The 8,030-nt window shown below is 40.4% G+C and overlaps 1 long non-coding RNA gene across 1 annotated transcript; it reads right to left on the reverse strand.

The window, feature by feature from the left end:
* Window positions 1-2,122: 2,122 nt before the first annotated feature.
* Window positions 2,123-3,672, reverse strand: LOC139637776 (uncharacterized). Its single transcript, XR_011694679.1, has 3 exons — window positions 3,560-3,672; window positions 3,307-3,438; window positions 2,123-3,129 (listed from the first exon to the last, which is right to left on the reverse strand). It is a non-coding gene; the product is annotated as an uncharacterized lncRNA (long non-coding RNA).
* Window positions 3,673-8,030: the final 4,358 nt, after the last annotated feature.

The raw sequence follows: 8,030 nt of genomic DNA on the forward strand, positions 1-8,030 counted from the left end.
AATAGCTTATTAATGTATTTAATTAAGATCTGAGTCTGTGTCATGATCCACTGCCTTTGTCTGAGGTGTTGAACAGTCTGATGGCAGAGGGAACAGAGGATTTCCTGAACCTCTCAGTCCTGCAGCAGAGAGATGAGACGTTGGCTGCTGCTGTAGCTGCTTCTCTGGTCTGCAAGGATGTAGTGGAGAGGCTGGTTGGTGTTGTCCCAGATAGCTGCATCTTACAGTGTATGAGTCTCTCCACAACAGTCTGAGTCAGTCCAGACTCATGCCAGTCACACACCCAGACTTTTTAACCAGATGTGGGAGAAATTAACCGGTTTGCTCATTAGCTCCTCAATGATGCATGGAGACATAACTTCTCCTGTAACCATAAATATCAGAAATTTAATCACTTGTGTTTTTGACAAATGATTGAAATGCAAAAATTCTCTGTTTCCAGCTTCTTAAATATGATGATTTTCTGCTTTTCTCTGTTTAATGTCACTGCGAACTGAAAATCTTTGCTGCTGTTGTGATGTCATCACCCTGGGCTGTGATATATTATATGTTTTTCATTATTTCCTGAAATTTTACATACAAAACCAATAACAGAGAAAATTATTAGCAGATTTTGGATGACGAAAATGATCATTTTCTGCAGCCTCATTCACTACTAAATGTCTCTTAAAATTACATTGACTGTGATTTGTGGAAATGTTGTTGTGTGTTTGTCTGTGTGTATGCAGAATTAAACTGCACTTTTTAATGATTTAATAAAATCAATTACTCAGTCATGTGACAGAGCCAAGCTGATTTCACATTTCAAATTAGTTTCAAAGTGGGTAGAAAAAGAACAATATCTTCCTCTAAATACATGTACCTGACACACAAGTGTTCACATCAGATCAACCAACTACATTTTCAAAACCAATGAAACATAAGTTTGGATAGAATTGTGTCAGTGAGCGGTTTCTGTTTTCTCCGGTCTCCAGTCTGACCTCATTAACTCTGCTGACCTGCCTATTAAACACAAACAACACTGACTCAGACTCCTCAGTCTGTGATTTCTGCGTTTTCATGGTACATGTTTGCAAAAGAAAATTGGTGCATAATTAGTTTAAAGAGTTTTAAATGAGAGTTTGAATTTAGCAGTAACACTGGAATTACTGTCTCCGCCAACCAACCAGCCAAGTTGCAGGAAATATGGTCACAATCTCCCCTTCCTGAGTTACAGCATTGTATAGCCAGAAGCATTTTTGGAGAACATTTTGATGTCACAATGAAACTGACCTTTGACCTTTTGGGTATAAAATATCATAATTTTAGTCTGTTAGACATTTTTGTTAAAATGTGTCATAATTAGTGCATGAATTTATGAGTAATGTCCTTTTAGATCCAGTAACCTCCAATTTCCATACCTCAACCTTGTACAAAGTGTACAGTGAGGCAGGCAAGCAAGGGCATTGAGGTTTCTCTGAGGCATCATATACCAAATACAGAACTGCCATTGAAAATCCGCAGTTTTGACTACAATGACAGGTTTCCATTGGCTATTAAAGGGTCAATTCACCCAAATAAAAAGAAAAGCAAAATAAAGAAGAAGAACTGCTGTAGATATTATGAGCACCATTAACCACAGCGGAAGACAGATAGAGCAGCAGTGAGGAAGAAGAAGCTGCAGCTCTGCACATGCTGTTCGACTGACAGGTGATGTATGGAAGCTCAGAATCAACACACTGACACATATGCAGCATGACTTGTGATTCTGAAGCAAAAACACCACTGCAGGGTGCATGTCGGACCTTCACATTTTCAGATTTTCAGCGTGTCTGCAGAAAACAAAAAGCTGGGCCATCTGCTTGTCTTTCAATCGATCCGCAAATTTACTCTTAATGGAAATAATAAAATGAAACGAGGCCAGAGGAGAGCAATGTGTGTGTTTGTGCACTGCTATCTTTGTGACAGCTAATTTCATTTTTTAACCATCATAGTGAGGATATTTCTGCACTGTGAGAACATGTTGGACCATTGTCACATCCAACTAACAGGTTCCTCAATAAAAATCCACAGCAGGTAAGTTTGAGATGTTTACTTTCAGAAGCACTGTGAAAATGAAATACAGAAATGAAAACACAGTTACAGTTATTTATGTGTTTACTCAGATTTTCACATTAACAATTATTATTTTAATATTACCAAACACTGAGTCACCCATTGTTATGTACAACATACACATACACATCAATATATACCAGATTAATCACAGACAGGCAACTAACAGTTAACTAACAATTACCTTAATGCTAACATAACATTGAAAATCCTATAAGGATCATTTTGAGGTTTTGAACATACAATAATAACTATTTCAAATTATGTGAGCTTCACCTAAAGGTATACTTACAGACAGTTCTTGAGGTTTCAGCAGAGAAAAAAATAAATGTAAAGGAGAATACAACAGATTTGCTTCAAGGCTTTTTCAGTAAGGAGAAACTACAGCAAGTCTACTGAGACAAACAATACAACACAGTCAACATTCAAACATCTCTCTTAAAGCAGCAGCACAAACACTTAACACAAAGTGCAGCTGAGGCTGATGGGAATGTCATCAGATTTGCAGATTTTTGGTGATAAACCAGAATACTGACACATTGTCATTCTGAGAGGCAATGGCAATATTTAAGTTTGAGTCAGTCCCACAGACTGCATATAAAGATGGTAGATAACCAGATAGAGATAACGCCTGTGATGTCACTCATAGGTTTCTGAAGAGCTCAGAGTGGGCTGCTTCACCGTCACCATCATGGCAGTGCAGGACTCCACATAACTCCTAATTCAAAAAAGGCCAAAGAGGTGGGACATGTGTGGAGCTGAGACTTAGACGCATATAAAGTAATACATTCACCCAAAGCAGCCACACCCTCAATTATGGACAAATGGACGAGTTATATAAAAATTCACCCTCGTGCAGCTGTCATAAAGAGAGAAATTGGGAATAGAAACCAAAACTGTTTCCTGCACCTGGCTGTTATTTCTGCTGGAGAGCTGAGCGTTTTAACACGGGAGTCTCTCAGGCTTTTGGAGCCAGCTCCTGGCACTTCCATGTTGGCTGTATTTTTCAGCCACTTGTCTGTCCCAGTGGCCCACCTGTTGATATTTGTAAAGTCTATCAGAGTTCAGTGGGACACAAGTAAAGAGATGCTTCGTTGCTATGGAGATTAATTAAGAGGTTGAAGATATTTATTAGTTGTACTGAAAGTGGCTATAATTTATAAAAATAATGAGATAATGTGAAGGGTTCGCTATATGCAGAGAATTAATCACCTGAATCTTCAGCTCCCCTAAGTATTTAAAGATTTTTGTGGTGAGTTTCAGATTGTAATTCTTTTGGCCGGCAACTTTACTGCTTTAGTTCACTCTCACTGCTCTCATAATGTCGTTTTTCAGGCAGCGAGGCTGTAAAAACACATAACACAACACAGCAGTCAGTTAATGCGATGTTGTTTATTAAAGGATATATTTGTAAGTATGGCTATTGCTACACAGCCAGCATTAGCATTAACAGCTGTTTACTTACCAGTCTAAAAGAAACATTTAAAGATCAGCATCAAACGTCATTCCTTCCCTCACCAGCAGCTGTCTCCAGCATTGGAAAGCAACACCATTGTTAACTCTTGTCTCTATCACGTCTTTTCTTCTACTGAAGTTAGCATGCTAACCAGCTAACCATCTCGTCACTTTCTGATAGCGACTCACTGTCGCCTCCAATCCACCCTGAATATATAGCGCTGCTCAGAGAGTGGATTATAACCTCTTGTCTTGTAAACACAGCAAAGGCTGAAGCTAAAGTCAAGCGACAACCACCACCTGCTCCTGGCAAGAAACCAATTTGGCAGCAGAGAAAACTTACAAAAGCCCCTTAACTGACTTAACTGATTCACCACTGTTGGTTTTTCAAACATCAAATTCAACAATTCATGGTGACTTTTTTAATATCAAAATGATACAATTGCAAGCTAATCATGTTTTCAACTTGCATTCACATTTTCATTGTGACAGCCAACAGTTTAATTTTAGGAAGTGGGTAATTCATCACATACAGCTTTTAAAATGTAAAAGACTAGGCTGAAATACGAATCAGTATGAATCAATAAGGTGTGAACAAAAGCTAGATATAATGTATGTTGGGGCACAGGTAGGAGCAATTTGGTTATTGGCTTATCATATTAATGATTATCAGTGATAATCACCAATATATATATAAATGTTTACTACAAGTAGTAACCTCGGGGCACCACCCTGTCACCAGGGACCAATGACCAAATTGATGGCTCAGAATACAGTCTCAGAAGGTTGGTTGAAGGGTCAATTCGAGCACTGACTGTTGTGAATCCAGCTGTTATCACAAATATAGTCACAATAATCACAGACAACGACGAGTTAAATTATAACAGGATTTATTAATACGAGTAATAATTATTCAACATAACATTACTTAATATTAAACCGATTATAATTCAACTATAACTAAAACAAACATTGGTTACTAACTAGATGATTACAGGCAAAACACATATGTACAACTGTGTGTGTGTGTGTGTGTGTGAGAGAGTGTGTGTGTGTGTGTGTGTGTGTGTGTGTGTGAGAGAGAGAGAGAGAGAGAGAGAGAGAGAGAGAGAGAGAGAGAGAGAGGATGTGACGAGGTCACGTGAGTGACGTGTCAGTAGGAACCAAGATGGCGGCAGAGTGAGGTACTCGTTAGAGCCAAGATGGCGGCTGGCCGCAGAGCGTGAATGGCGTGAACACGAGAACAGGGGGCGGGGCCTTGAGCCTTACGTGTATGACGCGACCACACTCTCGGGCCTGAATGTGAGAGAGGTGTAGATGAGGTGCGTGATTGGGAGGAAAGAGGTAGAATAGAGGTGAAGAGAGGAAAGAGTCCACAAGAGATCGTCACCACAGTTAATAATCACCACAACATCACCACACAATAACGGAGCCAGAGAACCGAGCTCGTCTGGTCGGATATTGGTCCTTTAACTAGAGATATTTGGCTTATTAAGCTGGTCACAGTGAACGATCTAAACAACAGGATCTGCAGCACTTATAAGTCATAAACCAACAATACAACAGCTACACTAACTGTGTCTCTGCCCAGACATCAGCCTCTTACTGTGAGCGGCTCCGGTCCTCCGGAGTCAGAACAGAAAGTCTCTGGGTCTCCACAGCTCGGTCCTCGGCCGGGAGCTCGGTCCTCGGCCGGGAGCTCGGTCCTCGGCCGGGAGCTCGGTCCTCGGCTGGAGGTCGGCGGGTCGTGTCTCTCTCCTGGCGGTGACAGTGGTGAGTTCCTCGGCGGCAGCGGGAAGATCACAGATGAGGGACGGTGAACTTTGTCTTTAACAAAGTCGGCGCTCGTCCTCACAGGACGTGAAATCAGCTGATTGCACAGCGATCTACGTCGGATCCGAAGAGAAGAGAAGCACAGCGGTCTGTGTGCTCGGCCTGCGAGTTGGAGACTGTGACCTGGGCTTGAAGAAGTTCTGGAAAAAGGTCAGATGTTTGCAGATTGCTCCCTTTCAGCAGCCGAGTCGCGGAGAGAGCTGGAGGAGCTCTCTACTGAACCTGGTGCACGGGAATGAAGCGCAGGAGGAGGGTTATCACCTGAGTGACGTCACCGGGGACCCCTGCTGGGAATGCCTGGCCGCGGCCAATGCCGTTGCGGAGTTTTCTTTCAAACTCCAATTTTACACCTAGGTGTGAATTGTGGGGGTGGTTTTGGCCCATAGCCTGGAGGGAAATGTAGTCCACTCCTTTGTTCTCCCCACGAGGCATGGCTCGAGTCAGGCCTCAGGAGAAGCACGCGGGCCTCTCTATTGTTCCCTTCAGGATGCATGGTTTGACACTCAGGCCTTGGAGTGGCTTGTAGGCCTCTCCATTGTTCTTCTCAGAACTCATGGCTTGCGATCCCAACATGTATTTCTATATCTATTCTTATATCTATTCTTAGATATGGAAATACATTATATCTGATCTTATTTGAATTGCTTCCCCATCATGGTGGAAACATTAGCCATTCAAGTAGGCTACAAGTTCTACTTCAAGTTTTACTTTCATGATAAGAAGTACAAGATAAAGCAGGGGACTCATGGAGTTTTGTTCTGTTTTAATTGTGCTGTGTTTAAAATTGTCACCAGATCACAGTGGTGAGCCTCTTGCAACCTAAACAGTGTTCGTGTTGTGTCTCCAGAGAAGTCTTCTGTAAATAGATGTGATATAAATGAAAGTATGAAAGCCACTATGTGAGATTAAAAACAAACGCAGCACATGGGGGGGTGAGCAACCTCACCATGGGAGACTGATCAAGTATTCTGAGTCAAGCTAAGACTTCTTCAGTAGAAGATAGAAGAGGGAGATGTATTAAATGTTAAAAAGGTTTTTTTCCCTTTCTTTCTTTTTTTTTTCTTTTTTACAACATCAGGTATCGGCACTGAATTTGAGACAGTCCTCTCAGATAAATCTATCACCTGTAAAAAGTGAATAAAAAGTTCAAATGTGTCAGTTTCTGAGTGACAATTGCAACTTTTTAAGAATTGTCAACTACACACAGACACAGACAAACACACACACACACACACACACACACGGACTTGGAGTTAAGAGGTTTCTATATAAGACAAGCAGGTCTGTTGTCACCAGTCCCACCAGATCTGCTCTGTAAATAGACAACTTCCTGAAAATAAAACAAAAAGAAGAAGAAGAGTTGTACAACACACAGACGCACAGTTGGAAAAGGATAAATAACTGCGGCTCTCATACATTAAAGATGACAGAGAACAAAGTCTGTGTACTGCCATGAGAGTTTCCAGTGCAGCACTAAAAAGAGAAAATGATGAATAAAATAAAATAGAATTACGCTATCATCGATAATTACTGCCCTCGGTTACCTTGGTACCGCTCACTCAGCCAGTCAGGTAAGAGCAGGTCATTTCACTTTTAGACCTACAAAAGTTTGGCCTTTAATAAATCAGTTCAGTTCAATGAACAATTTCATGGTTGTATGAAAATTAATTTTGGGGATATGGGATTTAAGATGAGTTAGGGTTTATAACTAGATTATATTACAACCATAACTGTAGTCTCTTTTTTGCAAGGGAACCACCGAGTTTGTGGATGGACATAAGATAAAAGTGTATTTGATATTACTTTTGATTCTGGTCTTATTTTATCATTTAGACTTGACTTCATAAATGTGACCATGAATTAATATTTCTTTTAATATTTCTTTTGTCTCTTTTGACATTCACTTCAAATACACATGGGGCTAAAAGATGAAAATAAATGTACCTCCAGCGATGTGACTAACTGGCAGTGACACAATATGTTTGTATGGAAGTGAAACTTAAGGTTAATCACCAGCCATTATAAAAGGCAGGAAAGAGGAAATGTGATGTCAATAAGAACAAAGAAAGTTCTGCTCCAATTACCTGCCATTTTTAAAAATCACAGATCACCGATAAGTACAGATAAATAAAGGGTATTAGAAGTTGATGGTCTGTAGGTTCAGGATTTCTTCTCTGATGGGAATTAAAAGTTGCCTCACATGACAAAAATACAAACTGTTTTAATTAGTTTAATTAAAACGGCTATGATCATTTTGCTTGGTTTCAATAATATTTCATATTTCATTTCAGCTCACACAGTTTTCAGAAAATAAATTCACATGAATTTGTTAGATTTTCGGCAGACATTGGATGTATAAAACCTGACCTTAAATGGCTTAAATACTTTCAATATTCAAAACATGTTTTCGTACACTTAATGTTTGGCTCCCTCAACAACATTCTAGACCACAGAAATCAAACAGGGTTAACAGCCCTTGAAACACATTTTGGCCTTCCTGCCCTGACCTTTTATTAAATGCTGACCCTGTGTTTGTACCTTCAGAGCCTCCTAAAAGCCATTCTAATGAGGAGGCTGACACGTCCTGCTCCCATGATGGAGGGCCTGGAGGAAGGGTTAGGCGAAGCCAAAGAGCATATTGCATCAGC

The sequence above is a fragment of the Trachinotus anak genome, unplaced genomic scaffold (genome assembly GCF_046630095.1).
Source record: "Trachinotus anak isolate AG129_WGS33_773 ecotype Australia unplaced genomic scaffold, CSIRO_AGI_Tana_v1 ptg000021l, whole genome shotgun sequence".
Lineage (NCBI taxonomy): Eukaryota > Metazoa > Chordata > Actinopteri > Carangiformes > Carangidae > Trachinotus > Trachinotus anak.